Source organism: Carassius carassius, chromosome 10, assembly GCF_963082965.1.
Source record: "Carassius carassius chromosome 10, fCarCar2.1, whole genome shotgun sequence".
NCBI lineage: Eukaryota > Metazoa > Chordata > Actinopteri > Cypriniformes > Cyprinidae > Carassius > Carassius carassius.
The window spans coordinates 5,602,083-5,619,936 of record NC_081764.1 but is presented as its reverse complement, the minus strand read 5'-3'; the positions used below and the strand labels follow the sequence as shown (position 1 = coordinate 5,619,936).

Here is a 17,854-nt window from a genome sequence, read left to right as displayed (position 1 = left end):
ATAATAATATTATATATATATATATATATATAATAAAAAAGAATAAGAAATAAAATACTGCTGCAAAGTTCTCCATTAAATAAAATACTCTCAGTCTCAAACCAATATCATATAATAAAATATTATGAAAAATATAAATAAATATGATTACAGTGCAGCATTACCAATCCCAGCTTGTAGGCCTGCACATATTTAAATAATATATATAACTTTTCCAAAGTGTAAAGTGCAGCATCAACAGTTTCAGTTTTTAGACCTGCTCAGATTTCGTTATAGCATTGGCCCGATCGGAATTAAGAGCAAAGGTATGTTTAAATGCCAACGGGAGCTGCATTTGAATTACGGTAGTTTTTTTCCTAGTTGTAGTGATGTTCACACTCACATGATGCCTTTTGAAAAACTTTAGAATCAGCTGCAGGGCGGGATTTGCGCTGAATGCAGAGGCTTCCACCACTTAATATGTTAGTGTGGAAACGAACCCTAGGGTTAGGGCACACAAAATATTGCATTCGGTACACACGTGCACCGTACCGAAAGCCGTGTACCGAAACGGTCTGGTACAAATACACGTACCGTTACACCCCTAGCGTTCATTAAAAAAAAATCAAATTCCCCCAACCTTTCAACCTGTTCTTCCAGAGCAGTTTCAGGGTCAACAAACATTGAGTTTAAATAAGGATACAGTAAGGCTATACAGTACGATGCAGTAACGGAATGCACAGATCTAATATAACTGACCTGCATTCGATTACTTTTCAAACCATTTATGTTTACACGCTTTTAACTCTTTTCTTTTTTTGTATCAAACAAGGCCAGCAGTCACATAATATGCACGTAATAATAAAATAATATATTTTTTATTTGTTAGGGTTGAAATTCTACTTAATTTTGCAACGTTCTCCCTCTACAAGATCTAATGCTAATGCAAAATACCCCATATGAAAGCATCTGTTGTCTTCAAAATATTTCCACAACAGTAGCAACATGGGTGGAGTCGTCCACAGACCCAGGTGATGCTGACATTCTGCACATTTTGCGAGTCAAGAAAAAAAGAGACAGAAGCAGCAGCACACAGGGCAGGGATCAGAACAGTCTCAGCCTCAGACGTCACACCCACGGACCATTGGATGAACGTTTGATGCATACGGCACACAAAATTTGAAACACTTGTTGAAGGCATCATCAGATTGGTTGAATTATACAAGATTTCTGGGAGACATGCGTGTTGCGTTATTTAAAGTTTTGCCTGGAAACAAATATGCCGTGACGCTGATCCCCCTCATGTTAGAAGAAAGCCGTTGTTTTTACAACTGTGATAATGAGCGCTTATCGGGATCAACTAAACGCAGTTTTACAAACGTGAAACTTTTACAAAAGTTTTACAAAATTGTGGGGACATTTCCACGCCCCTAAACATCATGCAGCACAAACCGAAACATGATTGGTTGCTTTATCTGCCAGTCACATGGCCTCTTGGGCGGTACTTGTCATTCAAAGCTGCCAAGGTTACCAGATCTTCTGCCGTCAGTCTGAAGGTCTTGCTGCGTGAGACTAGGATCAGAATACTTGTAAGCAATATTATTGTACCCTTATCTTTATAACGGCTTCATTGACAATTCAGATGCTTAAGTCTTTAGCCAAAGTCAACATGCAATGGCATTTGCAACTTATTTTATTTCAGAAAAAGTGAGATGAGGAACAGAAAGGTGTACAAATTACACAGTGAGAGTGAGAAATGGAGACAAAGAAGAACAAAAACTGAGATACAGTTTTCGAAATAGTAAGCAACACATAAGTGTGACATGGGTCTTTGGCCCGACCCCTGGTCTCCTTCTTTGAGCGGCTCTGTACTTTAAGCCCAGCACCCTCAAATATCTGCAGGGGCCCAGTGTGTCCTCCAGAGGGCCACTGTTTAAATCTTTCACACTGAGAAATCATTACTCATATTGTGCTTGGGGTGTCCCCACTGACCCCAGCACTATGACTAATAGACTGTTTTACTGAGTCTGTCTCTTCTCCCCCAGAGGAGTGGCAGTATAGAACAAGAGAGAGAGGGGGGTAAGAAATAACCATGTAATATCTCAGTAAATTAGTCCCAGTGACAATTACATATTCAATGCCCTCCTTCTGAAGTCTCTCTCTCACACACACACAGAATTCCACCAGCATGAAATTTTGAAGCAGTGATCAAAGTAAACATGTTATATTCATATATTCATATTAACATTCATATTTATGTATATGTAACCATTTATATTCACATTTATGTTCTTATTGATAAAATGTTTGATTCAAAAACCATTAAATAATTGTTAATTTTATTTTAAATTTTTAATTCTTAAAATTATGTTCTTTTTTTTTTATTGGAACATATTTAAATAACTTCAACACCTACAAATATCTACACCGATTCAACTCTCGCCAGATAGATAGATAGATAGATAGATGGGAATCTCACACAAGCACATTATCTTTAATGGACACTGACAAGAAACCATTACTATGGTGTTATCCCACTCTCTGTCTACACAAGTGATATGAACTGTTTTTATAACCTCTGCTTTATCCAATTTATCATACACTGGCTCAAGCTTAAAACTCATTTGATTTAAAACCAAAGGCACTGGGAATCCCAAAGCTCTAAAATAAAGAATGAACTCAATGCAATCCCTGCTGAAAAGGCAGGCCACGATTCTGAAAATCAGTAGAAAATTTCTGACACAACTGCCCCAGCTAAAAGCAATTGTTCTATCACTGACTGCTTGAAAGTACACTATACACTGTACTTTATTCAAACATGGTTTTTGTAAATAATCTGTCAGATTTTTTATCATCAGATTATTATTCACGATTCAAATTTGAAAACCCCTTTGAACCTGCATTTGACTGTTGGTGGTTCTTTAAAGAAAAACTTCCAAAAACTAAAAGAAATTCATATAATATAAAATAATCATAATGCATATTTTTATTGTTGTATTCTAAAGACTTTTTAGACAATATTGTGCCAGAAATAAACAGTAAACAATTATTGGTCTTAAAATTCATTGCAAGTTTGCAACGGTAAAGGTCAATAGCAGTCAATCTCTCCTTAATGTTTGAATGTTCAACGTTCACGTTATCACTGAAATATTTGCATTCTGAATTACAAGACTTCTTTCTTGCATTTATTTGCATATACTGAATTGTGATTGGTCTTGTCATTCATCAAGCTTATCATCTATAATTGTCCTTATACTGGACAGAAAATAGGACATGCTGAGTGTCGGGACAACAGTAAAGGAGTATTACACAGCATTTAAAATTAAACTAAAAGCTTTAACACTATGGTTTTTCTGCCTTGTACAGCACTGTTATTTGCTTCTGGAAAAGCAAAGCTATTTGGTTGTTAAGTGATGACGTAAGAAGCGCTGTTTACGGGTCCAAGCCTCAACCCACTTCACTTGCGAATACTACCTCAGCAGCTGTTTAGGAGCACTGTTTATTCATATTAATAATTTAAGCTAAACGCTTTCAAACTTACGGTGTACACTACAGTCTCCATGCTCACAGCATCCCAAACACAAATAATTCTAATATTTATTTATTTATATTTTCATTGCCTGGCTATCTGGGACATCGGTATGGAGTTAAAGATTGGGATTATAACTTTTTCGGTAGTATTATATAACATTGTGAGTGTATATTAGCACCTTTTGTTGTTTTCTTGTGGTATCTGAAAGAGCATTTTGGACACGGAAGTGGTGCTACGTGACATCAGACTTAACAAGCAAATAGCTGCTATTGATGTTTCTGTAATAATTTTTTTCTTTTCACAAGGTCCAACAACAAAGATGGTGCTAGAAGAAGTACAGCAGGCGGGATTTTGCAACAACACATAATTGTAAGAACGTCTCAGTCCTAAAAGTGGTTCTGATCACAAAAGCAGTTGTATCTTAGACCTGCAGGAAGCATTCACTCTCCCTCTTCCAGTCACACTCTCCACAGTGTACACTCTCCATCCTTGGCCTTGATTGCCCTTGCTGAAAACACTTGCTGCCTGACGCCCTCAACACAAAAACATGTCCTCGTCCCAAACTATTAGCATTTTTTGTAAAGTATATGTAATTCAGCACACCTCAGCATTAGATGTTCTAACATACAGCAGGGCTCCAAACAAAAAAATCGAGTAAGGAGCCATTGGCTCCTATAAGAAAAAAACTTGGGTGCCTAATGATTTTTTTAGGTGCCACATGTTTTATGCGTTTTATTTAAATTATTTTTTTTACATTTTAACTTTTTAATCATACTGACATGTTTATGTCTCATCTTTTCTTGACTTTATCAGGATTTTAATCCATCTTGTAGATGACCTGGGAATGAAGGTTCACTTAAAGTGGGAGCTAAATGTCTTTTCCAACTTGAAACATACAGTCATGCGTTGTTTATTACACAAAATCTGTACCAATATCATGGATCTTAAGCATCATTGGCCCCTGAGTATAGTTTGGGGTCCTCCTCAATGCATCCTGTAAATGTTCTCATACTCTCTTAAAAATAAAGGTGCTTCATGATACCATAGAAGAACCTTTTTTCCTGTCTAAATGGTTTCATAAAGAACCTTTAACATTTGAAGACAATAACAGATTATGAAAAGGTCAGAAAGAGATTGTTCTTCAAAGAGCCTTTGACTGAATGGTTCTTTGTGGAACCAAAATTGTTCTGTGAAGAACCTTTTAAGCTCTTTTATTTTTAAGAGTGCATGTCTTTCACACTTTCAGTGTGTTTTTCTTAATTAGTAAAATAAAATTTTATAGGAGGAGTTGAATCATGTAGACAACAGGTTAAATAAAAATATTAAAATTCAATAGCTCATAAATATAGCAAAATGCTCCTCTTTATAGTTATTTTTCTAGCTGACTGATGAGCTTATGGACACCGAAAGGTTACTGAGGTTAATATTATGTTGCAATGTTTACAAGCTTTACACGTTTTCCGCAGTTTGAAAGTGTTGTACTGTAGAATCTCTTATAAAATAGCCTACCGTTTGATGTTAATTCATGTTCATTATGTACTCTAGTAGTAAAGAGCAAGGTATGATAGGTTCACGTGCTGCTTGAACTGAGGCACTACTCGCGATCGCGCCTGCCGCATTAGGGGCCGTTCACATGTCGCGTCTTTTGCGCGCTCAAGTTCGTTATTTCAAATGTAGGCGCGCGGTATGCGTGCGTGCTCATAATGGAAACGATGAACTCGTTTTTTTCCAGGCGCGCCCGCACCGCATCGAGTTAAAAACATCTCAACTTTTCAGAATCCCACAAGCGCACCGCAGGTCATGTGACAAGAACCAACCAATCAGCTTCATCCTTTCCAGTACCAACGTTGAAAGCTCAGTCAAGATGAAGGAACAGCTGATCATAGCTGTATATGGATAGCCATTTTTAAATAAATTTAGTAACAGAGCTACTGCAAGCGATTTTTTAGTGCTGCAAATCCATTTATCCTTTGCTGAAATTTACGCATCTTCATGGAGAGAGCAGGCGCCTCAGGAGCGCAAGAGCCCGAAGGCTTTTGGAAAAAAATCAGAAAGCGGCGCGCCTAGCGTTTTCCACTCGTTTTTAGGCGCGATATGTGAACGGCCCCTTAAAGAGCACCAAAACTGTATTTATTGTTGGAATTTGTTATGAATTTGGAATAATTTTAAAGCTGATACTTTGTAAATTAAAAAAAAACAAAGCAAAAAGCTTTTTGCGATTACTGGATGGCAAGTGCACTTCAAATAATGAAGTTCATGCATTAACAGAACACAGCATGGACCAAGATCTTGTTAAGAAGAAGCCTTATGATTATAAATGAGAACTGTTAACGATATTGCCAATATCCACACAGATGACAGCTTTACCGGTTGTAGTTTGTTCAAGTTATGAACGAAATAGACGATGTTTTTCTGCACTTTCTCTTCAAGTCTCCATCATTTCTCTCTCTCGCGCGTTTATCAGGTGTGAGTCAGCGCTGCTGCGCGGCAGATGAGGACTCTTTTTCCCACTAAAACTTCGATGCGCATTCTCTCAATGCGCGAACATAACAAAAGATGTGAATGCAAAACAATCAGGAAAAAAGGCATTAGAGATGGCATGTAAATACATAGGCCTAGTCGCCAGTGGCGACCTCAGCAAAAACTTCACTCGCATTTTAATATTTATGGTCGCAAATGTGACCGTTTTAGTCGCAGTTTGGAGCCCTGATACAGTATTTCAACCTCTTTGGTATATGAAATCCATCTTGGAAATTGTGATTATTTTGGCTCAGATTTAACAAAAACACACCAACAAATCAGAATATGTTGACATGCCAATCAGCTAATCAACTCAAAACACCTGCAAAGGTTTCCTGATCTGACAGTTGTCCATAAAACAATCATTGACACCCTTCACAAGGAGGGTAAAGCCGGGCATACACTGTTCAATTTCGGCAAGGTACCAACTCACACTGTACGAGTAGATCGCATGCGATGTAAAACCAAAGCTCACGATTTTTATGTGCTCACTGTACGGTCCGATCGTTGAGTTGAGATTTGACTGCTCACACTATACGTGGGGAATCAACATGTAGGATACCTCAGAACTCCAATGTTTGTGACTGTTTCAGAATAAACATCCTTTCCCGGGATAAACACAGCTTTGGTGATATGCGCAATTCTGTGTGCTGACACGTCCAAAAAAAAAAAAAAAGGCTTCGGCATATCTGGACGCACAGGTGGCTCGGACGCAACGCGAACTGGAGGTAAGCAGGCGTTTTCTTTCCCCTTTTATTTGTATTTTTCTTTGCCATAACTCCACAAGTTTTCCCTCCATCACTTCAGTCCACACTACACGCCGTGTCGCCATGGTTTCGTTTATGTTTTCGCGCATGCGCATTGAGGAAAATGCAGAAAATCGGTTCGTAACCCTGCTTCAATAGTGCAATGCCTCACGAGAGGCGACCAAAATTTCTGACTTGTCAGAAATCCATCCGACCAACCGATTGCCAGTTGGGAGAGGTTAATCACCTCACATTTCTTCCCTTGTATACTGCACGAACACTGCACGACGCACAAAAATGCTGAAAATCGTCCCAACCTGAAAAAGAGTTGCACGAGTCAGAATTCAGCTCAAAATTGGATGAAAATCGCACGGTGTATGCCGGGCTTAAGCCACAAACATTCATTGCCAAAGAAACTGGCTGTTCACAGAGTGCTGTATCCAAGCATGTTAACAGAAAGTTGAGTGGAAGGAAAAAGTGTGGAAGGAAAAAGATGCACAACCAACCGAGAGGACCGCAGTCTTATGAGGAAGGAATGGACTGAGGCTGGGGTCAAGGCATCAAGAGCCACCACACAGACGTGTCAAGGAATTTGCTGAACCACAGACAACGTCAGAGGTGTCTTACCTGGGCAAAGGAGAAGAAGAACTGGACTGTTGCCCAGTGGTCCAAAATCCTCTTTTCAGATGAGAGCAAGCTTTGTATTTCATTTGGAAACCAAGGGCCTAGAGTCTGGAGGAATGGTGGAGAAGCTCATAGCCCAAGTTACATGAAGTCCAGTGTTAAGTTTCCACAGTCTGTGATAATTTGGGGTGCAATGTCATCTGCTGGTGTTGGTCCATTGTGTTTTTTTGAAGACCAAAATCACTGCACCCATTTATCAAGAACTTTTGGAGCACTTCATGCTTCCTTCTGCTGACCAGCTTTTTGAAGATGCTGATTTCATTTTCCAGCAGGATTTGCACCTGCCCACACTGCCAAAAGCACCAAAAGTTGGTTAAATGACCATGTTGTTGGTGTGCTTGACTGACCAGCAAACTCACGAGACCTGAACCCCATGGAGACTCTATGAGGTATTGTCAAGAGGAAAATGAGAAAGAAGAGACCAAAAAATGCAGATGAGCTGAAGGTCACTGTCAAAGAAACCTGGGCTTCCATACCACACTGAATTGAGGCAGTAATGAGCCCCTTACCAAGTATTGAGTACATGTACAGTAAATGAACATACTTTCCAGAATGCAAATAATTCACTAAAAATGTTTTTTTTTTCTTTGGTCTTAAGAAATATTCTAATTTGTTGAGATTGTTGAGAATTGGCGGGGTTTTGTTAAATGTGAGCCAAAATCGTCACAATTAAAAGAACCAAAGTCTTAAACTACTTCAGTCTGTGTGCATTGAGTTTATTTAATACACAGTTTGAGTTGAATTACAGAAATAAATGAACTTTTCCACAACATTCTAATTTACTGAAATGCACCTGTATGTGCAGCTTTAGATGTGAACAGTCTCTATTGACTGCTTCATCCTCATCTTAAATGAACCAGTTATAATCATAGTAATTAATTACAAAACCTTAATTTAGGCTGCATTCACACAATAAGAAAGTGTTCAAGTCAGGTTTTCTGCTCAAATCCTATTTTTAGTCAAATTGTTTACATTACATTTATAAAGTGACCCATATCAGACACTGAACTTAACCGACAATGCACTCTTTTTTCATGATCTTCTAAATATCATCAACAAATGCAGTAATATCCTTGAATATAGATTTTGTTATTATAGAAAATTAGAAGAACCTTTCTAGTCTATATATTGTAATTAACATTTTTAACTACTGTTGTCACTCGCCATTGTCATTGTTACAAGTTTAACATTTAAAATATAATGGTATTTAATAAATAGTTAAATCAAACTAATTTGTGCAATTTCCGTGTACTTCCTCAGTACTTAATGCAAACAATATCAAATTAAACTGATGTAATAATGACATGAATTCACATACACACACACACAAAAAAATCTGATTTATGAATAGAAAATTAACTCGCATAAGGCTGTTTTTTAGGAGACAGCATTCAGGTTACTCTGTTTCCGTTCTACATTAAAAATACACACATTATCTCTTCCTCAAAGATTCTGCCCAGTTAGCGTTCAGCTCTTCCATCTGTGCTTTCTCATCCATTTATTTCTCGTCTATAGCCGGGCCTAAAACTTACAACAGCGCTGAACTTTCAGCCTTGGCCAGCAGCTAGACTGAACAGTCAATACTCCTCCACTCGCTCTGACTAATCTAATAGTGTTATTTTTCTGTAATGGAAATCGCTGCGGGTTCATTAGACTTGTGAGATGGGGAAAAAGCCAACAATCAGGAAATAGCTGCAGGAACTCTTGCCCTCCATGGCATCTCAACAGCTGTCCATCTCTTTAAACAGACGGACCACAGAATAATGCTAGCCACAGGCGGGGAAAGCAAAGAGGTTGAAGGGTGTTAAAGAAAGAGAGCGGGAAGAGAAACAGGAGGGAGAGGGAAGGATGAATAAAGGATGAAAGAGTGGGAGAGAGAGATGGAGAAGGTGAGAGAGTGAGGGAGAGGGAGAGGAATGGGGGAGGCAGATAAGAGACGCTGAGGGGACAGAAGGGAGGTCGGAACATGGGTGATAACAGGGTGGAAGAACCAGGGCATTGGACAAACACCATTTGTATGTCCCACTAGGCTCAACTAAGATTCAGACACGTCTTATAGTTACACATTCTAAAATATAAAAGGCAGTTAGTGAAAAACTAGTGATAGTGATTAGAAAAGCTCACTCACTCACATCCTTTTACATTGGATTTGTGTGAACTGATAACAAGCCTGTTAACACCTGTGCCTTATAGTAGTACAGCTGCATGTACAGCTGCATGTAGCAATATAATAATGTTGAATATGACAACATAAATCACTTTTATTATATGGAAAAGAGCAGAAAAGAACATCTCATTTTAGCCCAAGGAAGAAAGACAGGTTTGAAACAACATGAGCTGAGAAAAGGATCAATAGTATTCCATAGACACACTGGAAAAGCATCACAGTTTGAACCCTTATAATAAAGCAGAGGTGGATTTGACTGAATCAAAAAGCAGGCTCAAAACAGCAAGCTTGTGACGTTATTTTCTGAACGCGTCTCTCAAAATTCCTTTCATCTCTTTCCTCAAAAAAAGCAGCATGGTTCATTTTTAATGGCAAGCTACTCTAATATACTCTTCACACACCTGGAACAATGAAGCTTAGCTGCAACATCAACGACGACAACAACCAACGGACACCCATTCGAGTTAAATAATGAAAGACAAAATTAAGCTCGGAAAAGGAAAATTGGGGGAAGCGTTTTAATCTAGCCATTAATTTGCTATCAAGTGTATTTCAATACAAGACTAAATGAACAGCTTGATAGTTCATTCACATATGTCCTAATATAAATTCATCTGCTCTAATGTGGCATTTAAGGTAAAAACAAACTTTCACATCATTGCAGAAAATACGTACAAAGCATCATAAAGTAATGTGGCTCACCAGTAGCTTTGCGGAATCTCACTCGGATGATGCTGGGACAGGTGTAGTCTTCGAAGCAAGGTTGGCGTTTCTAACGGTTGTTGGGCGTATTAGTGGTAAAATAGCTAAATTAAGAGGTTAAAGAAAAACGTCCGGCTGCCTAGGTTATTAAGTTAGCTAATTGTAGCGCAAATAAACAAAATATTTGCTGAGCTCTGTCCCCTCAGAGATGATGCCAGTGAGGAGTGCGGCGCGTTTCCTCTTTCAAAGAAACAAGCTACAGAACGCCCGCGTCACGTGATCATCACTCCCTGTCTCACAGCACGCGGACTACACTCGAACACATTTTACTATCTGCTGAGATTTTATATTTTTCTCTATGGTTTATAGCGTGTAGTTTTATTTTATTATTATTATTATTTATTTATTAATTTTTTACTATTTACTTTTTTTTTTGTAAATGCACATTTATTTTATTAATTGCGAGACTACATTGATTATTATTTTCATTTTAACATATAGATAAATTGAATACAGACCAAAGATAACCTGATAGATTTACCCAAAAAGAATTATATTTTATGTTTAACCACTAAAGAGACATCAAAGCCAGCGGCACATATCAGAAGGTCTAGCCGAGGTGAGGCTGCTCTCTGTGGATACATAAGCACTGAGCTCCCACTGATCGCGTCTCCGGGATAGGCGAAACACATTTTTAAATAGGCTCTATCTTTATAAATAAACCACAGATTTGAGTTTTAAACAACTACATTCTCGCCTGAAATACTTTTAAAATTACAATTCATGACACAATAACAGTAATATTTTGAAAATGATCCAAATAAATGATGGTTAACCCAAACAATGCTGCGTGAACTCAGCTCGCTTTGGCTACTGCAATTTTCCTCTCTGTATATTTACAATAAAACGAAATAGGATATCAAATACCTCTGCCTCCTTTCGTTTTCATTTAAACATAATAACAGCTGCAGAAATGTACTTAGTTCAGGGATGTGTGTATATACAGCCAATACAACGAAACTAAATATTATATAAATTTGCCTTTTTTCTTTTCATTTTAACATATAGATAAATTGAATACAGACCAAAGATAACCTGTTAGATTTACCCAAAACGAATGATATGTTATGTTTAACCACTAAAGAGACATCAGAGCCAGCGGCCCATATCAGAAGGTCTAACTTAGCCGAGTTGAGAGTGCTCTAGGGCGGATACATGAAGACTGAGCTCCCGCTGATCGCGTGGAGCTGACCGTCTCCGAGATCGGCCAAACATTTTTAAATAGGCTCTGTCTTTATAAATAAACCACAGATTTGAGATTTAAACAACTACATTCTCGCCTGAAATACTTTTAAAATTACAATTCATGACACAATAACGGTAAGATTTTGAAAATGATCCGAATAAATGGTGTGCGTGAACTCAACCAATCAGGATGTTTAGCGCCCAAGTCCCGCCCACGAAAGTTCCGGAACTTTGAAAAAGTACTACCTCGCCAGCAGGGACTTTCTGAGGGGCATTTTTTTTACCCGGGACTTTATGTAGTTCCTGGTTCCTGGTTCCTGCGGTGGAAACACACCGAGTACCAGGCCAAAGTCCCTAGTTCCTGGGTAAAGTTCCTGCGGTGGAACCTTGGCATACTTCAAATGATCGCTCTGTTGCAAAGCTAATTGTGTCATTACAGTCACTCTCCATTTTAGCGTCTCTGACAGCAGCTGTCAATCAATCCCTCACTGCGGGTCTCAGGTTCGCGCCGCACTCGCTCAGCCCCGCCCTAGGTTCGTCCCCTCTATCTCCGCTGTGATCTGCCAACTTTTCAGCATTTTTCAAATATTGTCAGTGGGTTGAGACAGGCTCTGACCAGGGCTTTAGTTACCCTTTCAGCTTTTAAAAATGTACTTGTCACACTGCATTACTATTTTAGTGAAACGCAAAAAAAAAAAGCCAGTCGCAAAGCAAAAAATTAATAAATACACCTTCCTTACATATTACATTTTTTTTTCTTCTTCGTGTTTAAAACAACGCTAAAACACATTGTTTGTGTGGATGACCAGTATAATGAAAATAAAAAAACATGAAAAGATTTGTATGCTTTGTACCTGAATCCCTTCAAGTGAATTTACACAAACCCATAGAAACAACTAGCATCACAATGTAAATGTTTTCAAACACAAGAACCATTAGTTCAATTTCATAGTCACTTAGACATTTTTTTAACCGATGAGGAAACCACTCACTCTGGTATATAATTATGTTCTCACCAACTACTCGTGGTCCATCGAGCAACAGCTAAGTGGCTGTTAACTACCACACACAGAAACCCATTATTAATGGCATTGCCTTTGTCATTTCTGCCATAGCCCTCAGTCGTTGCAGGTATGACACATTCTGAGTATTTTTATTTTTTTTACATAGAATTAGGAGACCCTGTATTAGAAAGTATTTCCTGCTGACTGTCTCTTTGACTTATAAATACATGCAAAAGAGCCTCAGGCAATGAAATCTCTGCATAATTGAAGCATAATTGGGTTGTTCATTTCAGGGTAAATTTAAAACCAACACAAGAGAAAAAGAACAAAGGTGCATGCCATGAATAACATTTGCAATACTCCAATGTGTGCACCATTGCCCACTTGTGTAGCCGGCTCAGGAAAAATAGCAGCACCATGGGTTTTGGCAAGAAAAAAAGAACAAATACAGGATTTTATTCTCAGCTGGATCCCACAGAGATATCTCCCCTGCAGCATCCTCCGCACCCGTATTTGTTCATTTTCATTTCAAGTTTGTGTATTTTTAGTGTGTGTATATTATGTAGACAAAGGTGTGTTGAAGATCCAACAAAGAGCCCAGAGCCTCCCCAAAATATCTGGTCGACAGATAAACCGACCATCCAGCCAGCACCGAACAACTGCCAACAATAAAGCCGTTATGTTCTTTCACAGTCTGTGAGTTTTTATCTTTCTCTTTGGCAGTCTGCCACCTCCTCTGTGCTCCCACACACACACAGGTAATTTTGGAGCAGTGTGTAGGCAGCCCAGTCCAGATTTCTAATCATAGTAAGATCCAGATCAATAGGTGCCTGTAAGATGGAGTTTGCAGCTGAGAGCAGCTCTAGGAAAACAAAGCAATGAATACAGGCTGTGGCGAGGAGACTAGAGAAAGGAACAGAGGCATATGCTTGAAATTTCAAATTTCGAAAGTAAATCCTATACCAGTTTGTTTTTGTTTGTTTGTTTTTTCAGTGTACAACATTACTGTAGCTCAAACAATAGAGAATGGACTCAGATACTAGGGAAACTTCTTTAAAATTTGTCTATAATTCTGGTCATCAAATAACATGAAAATAATTTGGATTTTGATGGCAACTAAATTATGGACCAATAACTTTGCAGTTACTTTGGCAATTATGCATGAATTTATCAAAGTATTACAAATATTGTATGTAACTGGAACATACTGGCTGTATTGACAATGTTTTAACTTCAGGCACAGAATGTTGAGGTTACGTTGCCAATAAGTCATGAAATTACTAAAGTATTATGAATTCTTTTATTCCAACTGCAATTTCTAAATAAGGCCAAATAGTTCTATTAGTATATTGTATTTTAGTCTCAGTTTACTTATTTACTTATTTATCCTTAACAGTGTTTCTTTAGACCAATTGTGTTTTGTTTGTTGTGTGTGTTTTTGTATTGTATACTGTATATGTGAGCTTTTCACCTATAAGACAAATTTCTATTACTGGTTGATAGACAATAAAGTTTTAGAATTTTGATTTTGAATTTATGCAACTGAAACATTCTTGGAGTTCGTACTGAAGAGATTGTGAGTTGGTAATTTGACAGCAATGAAATTATGAGCATTCAATGTCCTAGTTGTCAATTAAGTCATGAAATTGCCCCAAAAATACCAATAGATTACATAACTGGTGCATTGTGTGGTAGCTGGGAAATGTTATGGCAAGGTTCTCCCAAAGTTATCAATAAATGTTCTTCCAGTAACTTCAATAGAATGTTTCTTCAAAGTTGCCTGTTCTTCAATAATGCTCACAAAATTCATTATATACTCAATATATTGTTCATAGAAGAAGGTTTTTTTTTTCCTGAAATGTTTTAGTTGGGTATTTGTCAACATTTTTACTGTTCTTGTTTTAGAAAGTTCAGAGAACATTCAAAAGTAAGGTCCTCATAACATTTTCTAAATGATAAAAAATATTGTTCCCTTAATATATTCTCTAGCATTATACATAACCAATAAATTAAAAAGAACATGTTTTTAGAACATAATTTTGTTTGAGGGGGTGCTAGTAACATGGGTCATGGGTTTGATACCCAGAGAATGGATGCACTGATTCCAATTACTTTGAATGCAATTATATATTACTTTTGATTAAAAATGTCTGCTAAATATAATAAAGAAGCTGACGCTCATGATTGTGTGAAAGATTGAAAACAACATACCATGGGTCTTAAAAGTGTACAGGATGAAGAAAACCTTCTGCTTTCCAGTGTTCATTTGACCGCTGACATAATGCTAAGTATGGTTGCTAGGGCTTGCTGTGAAGCTTCTAATGTGTTTGAATTGTTTTTATCATGTTTGTAGCGGCACATGTAAACAATCCAAAGACCGCTAAGGAGTTGAGTGGAGGAATGACATTTGTGACACGTTTCTTTGAAAGCTGAAACGTTGTTTTATTTTGTACAGGTTTGTACGGTCAACAAAATATGTGCTCCAGCACTCACCCCATTCTTCCATCTGAACGCACACACACAACAGGTGTTTTAACCCACTTAATTAATGACACTCCCATTATCAGTTGGTCACATGACTTTCCAATTACATGGCTCCTACATACCAGCCCCTAATTATTATAAATCAATAATTATATTAAATACACATAGGAGACATTTATAAATACAAGATCCTCAAGTATATAAAGAATATTTTTTACATCAATCATAAATGTTTGCACATTTACAATACATCAATACGGAGTCCTTGTAAAATCCATAGCAGAGTGTCAGCACAGAGTGAATTTACCATCGATGTAAGGTGAGAAGTATGTGGTGCGTATGTGATACGTGTAATAAGTCCATGTCTGTGTTAAAAGTCAAATATCCACCTCTTGCAGAAGGCAGATTTTCGTCACTGGTCTAATGAAACGGTTTGTCTTGGTCTGAAGTCTCACTTGACGAACAAAGCCTTGATTATCTGGAAACGTTTGAATCACTTTTCCAGTTATCCATGAGTTACGAGGTGCTGAGTCATCAACCAAAAGCACAATATCACCTGGAACGAAGTTGCGAGATGGAGATGACCATTTTTGCCGCTCTTGCAGTTGAGGCAAGTATTCCTTTGTCCAACGTTTCCAGAACAGATCTGATATATATTGCACCTGTTTCCATCGACGACGAGCATATATATCCTCCTTTTGAAAGATCCCTGGTGGTAATGATGGAATAGTCTTTAACAGCAGCAAATGATTGGGTGTCAGTGCTTCCAAATCATTGGTGTCAGTAGACTCCTTAGTAATGGGACGCCCATTAATAATGGCTTCAGCTTCACATAGAACTGTATGAAGGCCTTCTTCATCAAGGTTTTGTGTTCTTAAGGTGGCATTAAGTACTTTTCTTACAGACTTAATCATTCTTTCCCATATGCCTCCATGATGGGAACCGGTTGGGGGATTAAAAATCCACTTTATTCCCTTCTGTAGAAGCATGTTGTTGATCCGAGATTGGTTCCAGCCTTCAATAGCTTGCCTTAACTCGCGTTCCGCTCCAAGAAAATTTGTACCATTGTCAGATTGCATTTCCAAGACTTGTCCGCGTCTGGCGATAAATCGTCGCAGTGCATTAATAAAGGAATCAGTATCCAACGATTGTACAACTTCAATATGAATAGCACGAATGGCTAAGCATGTGAAGATAACTCCGTATCTCTTCACAATACTTCTCCTGCTCTTAACTTCAAAGGGTCCAAAACAGTCGACTCCGACAAACGTAAATGGAGGTTTATCTGGAGAAACTCTAGTCAAAGGTAGGTTTGCCATCTGTTGATGCCCTGGAGCTGCTTGCAAATGCTTGCAAATCACACACTTGGACAATATCTTCCTTATGGCTATACTGGCACCAGGTATCCAGTACCTCTGATGCAACCTTGACAGCATGTAGTTTCGACCACCGTGACCCACCTCTTGATGTATGTGTCGAAGAATGATGTCTGAGATGTGAAAATCCTTAGCAAGTATAGCGGGATGTTTTGTCTCTTCGGGCATGTTCCAAGTCCAAATCCTTCACATTTTTTGCTCTGAATTCCTCTGGGATTTTTGCCAGAACATTTCGATTATTACTCATCCATTTTGTCAATAAAAACCCTCCTTTCGCACAAATAGCAACAAGGTTGTGATGAAGAGAAACGGCCTCTTCCTCTGATTTTACTGACAACAGACAGTCATCCACATAAAAACAATGCAAGATTGCTTCGGTAACTTCCTTGCTGAAGTCTTTGTTGTCTTCGGCACACCTTCTGAGGGCAAAATTGGCACAACTGGGTGATGAAGTAGCTCCAAAGAGATGCACAACCATACGATGCTCAACCATATTTCTAGTAAGGTCACCATCAGGCCACCAAAGAAATCTCAGCATATCTGCATCATCTTTTGGCACTCTCACCTGATGAAACATGGCTTCGATATCAGCTGTGATCACAACTCTTTCCTTCCTGAATCTGGATATCACTCCGCTCAATGAACTTGTGAGATCCGGACCCTGTAACAGTTGGGTATTTAAAGATATACCTCGAAATGAAGCACCACAATCAAAGACGACCCGAAGATTTCCCTTTCGTGGGTGATGGACACCGTGATGGGGTATGTACCATACCTTCCCGTCGCTACGTCTTAAGTCCTCCTTTGGCACTCTTTCTGCATAACCTTTAGAGATAAGGTCTTTCATGAAAACAGAATATTCAGAATAAAATGAAACATCCTTTTTCAACCTTTTCATTAGGTTCAGAGCAGGCTGTTCAGCAATTGTCCTGTTGTCTGGCATACAAACGTTTTTCTTCCTCAAAGGTAAGCCAATAGTATAATGACCGTTTACAAGCTTTAATGAATTTGTTACCATCTCAATGAATTTGTGATCTTCTCTTGAAAACCCAACTTGTTCGTTTTTGTTACACTCAGGAAAATCAACCTTGAATTGTTGCTGCCAAAGTTCTCCCAAATTTGAAATAGAAATCCGGTTGACCGTAACGTCAGGACACTCAAAGGCAGACTGGTCACCACCATCTCCTCTTAGTGGACCATTTACTGTCCATCCCAACCTGGTTTTAATTGCATATGGTCCATTGTTGACACTGCAGATCACTTGAATCGGCTCCATAACCCTTGAGGCATTGATTCCTATAAGCAATTCAACATCAGAGTCGATTTCAGGTAGAGACACACAATTCAGATGTGGCCATCCCTGCAGATCCTTTTGTTTTGGGATGTTTCCACTGTGCACGGGCATAGTATTTTGA

At 38.4% G+C, this 17,854-nt stretch overlaps 1 protein-coding gene across 2 annotated transcripts in view; it reads right to left on the bottom strand.

Moving 5' to 3' along the window:
• LOC132151614 (rap1 GTPase-activating protein 1-like) overlaps positions 1 to 10,597 on the bottom strand; it is an 85,664-nt gene extending 75,067 nt beyond the window's left edge. For both annotated transcript variants that reach the window (XM_059559835.1, XM_059559836.1), the window contains exon 1: positions 10,331 to 10,597. The gene's annotated coding sequence lies outside the window, so the exon portion shown is untranslated. The remainder of the gene's footprint in view (positions 1 to 10,330) is intronic.
• Between the last annotated feature and the right edge of the window lie 7,257 nt (positions 10,598 to 17,854).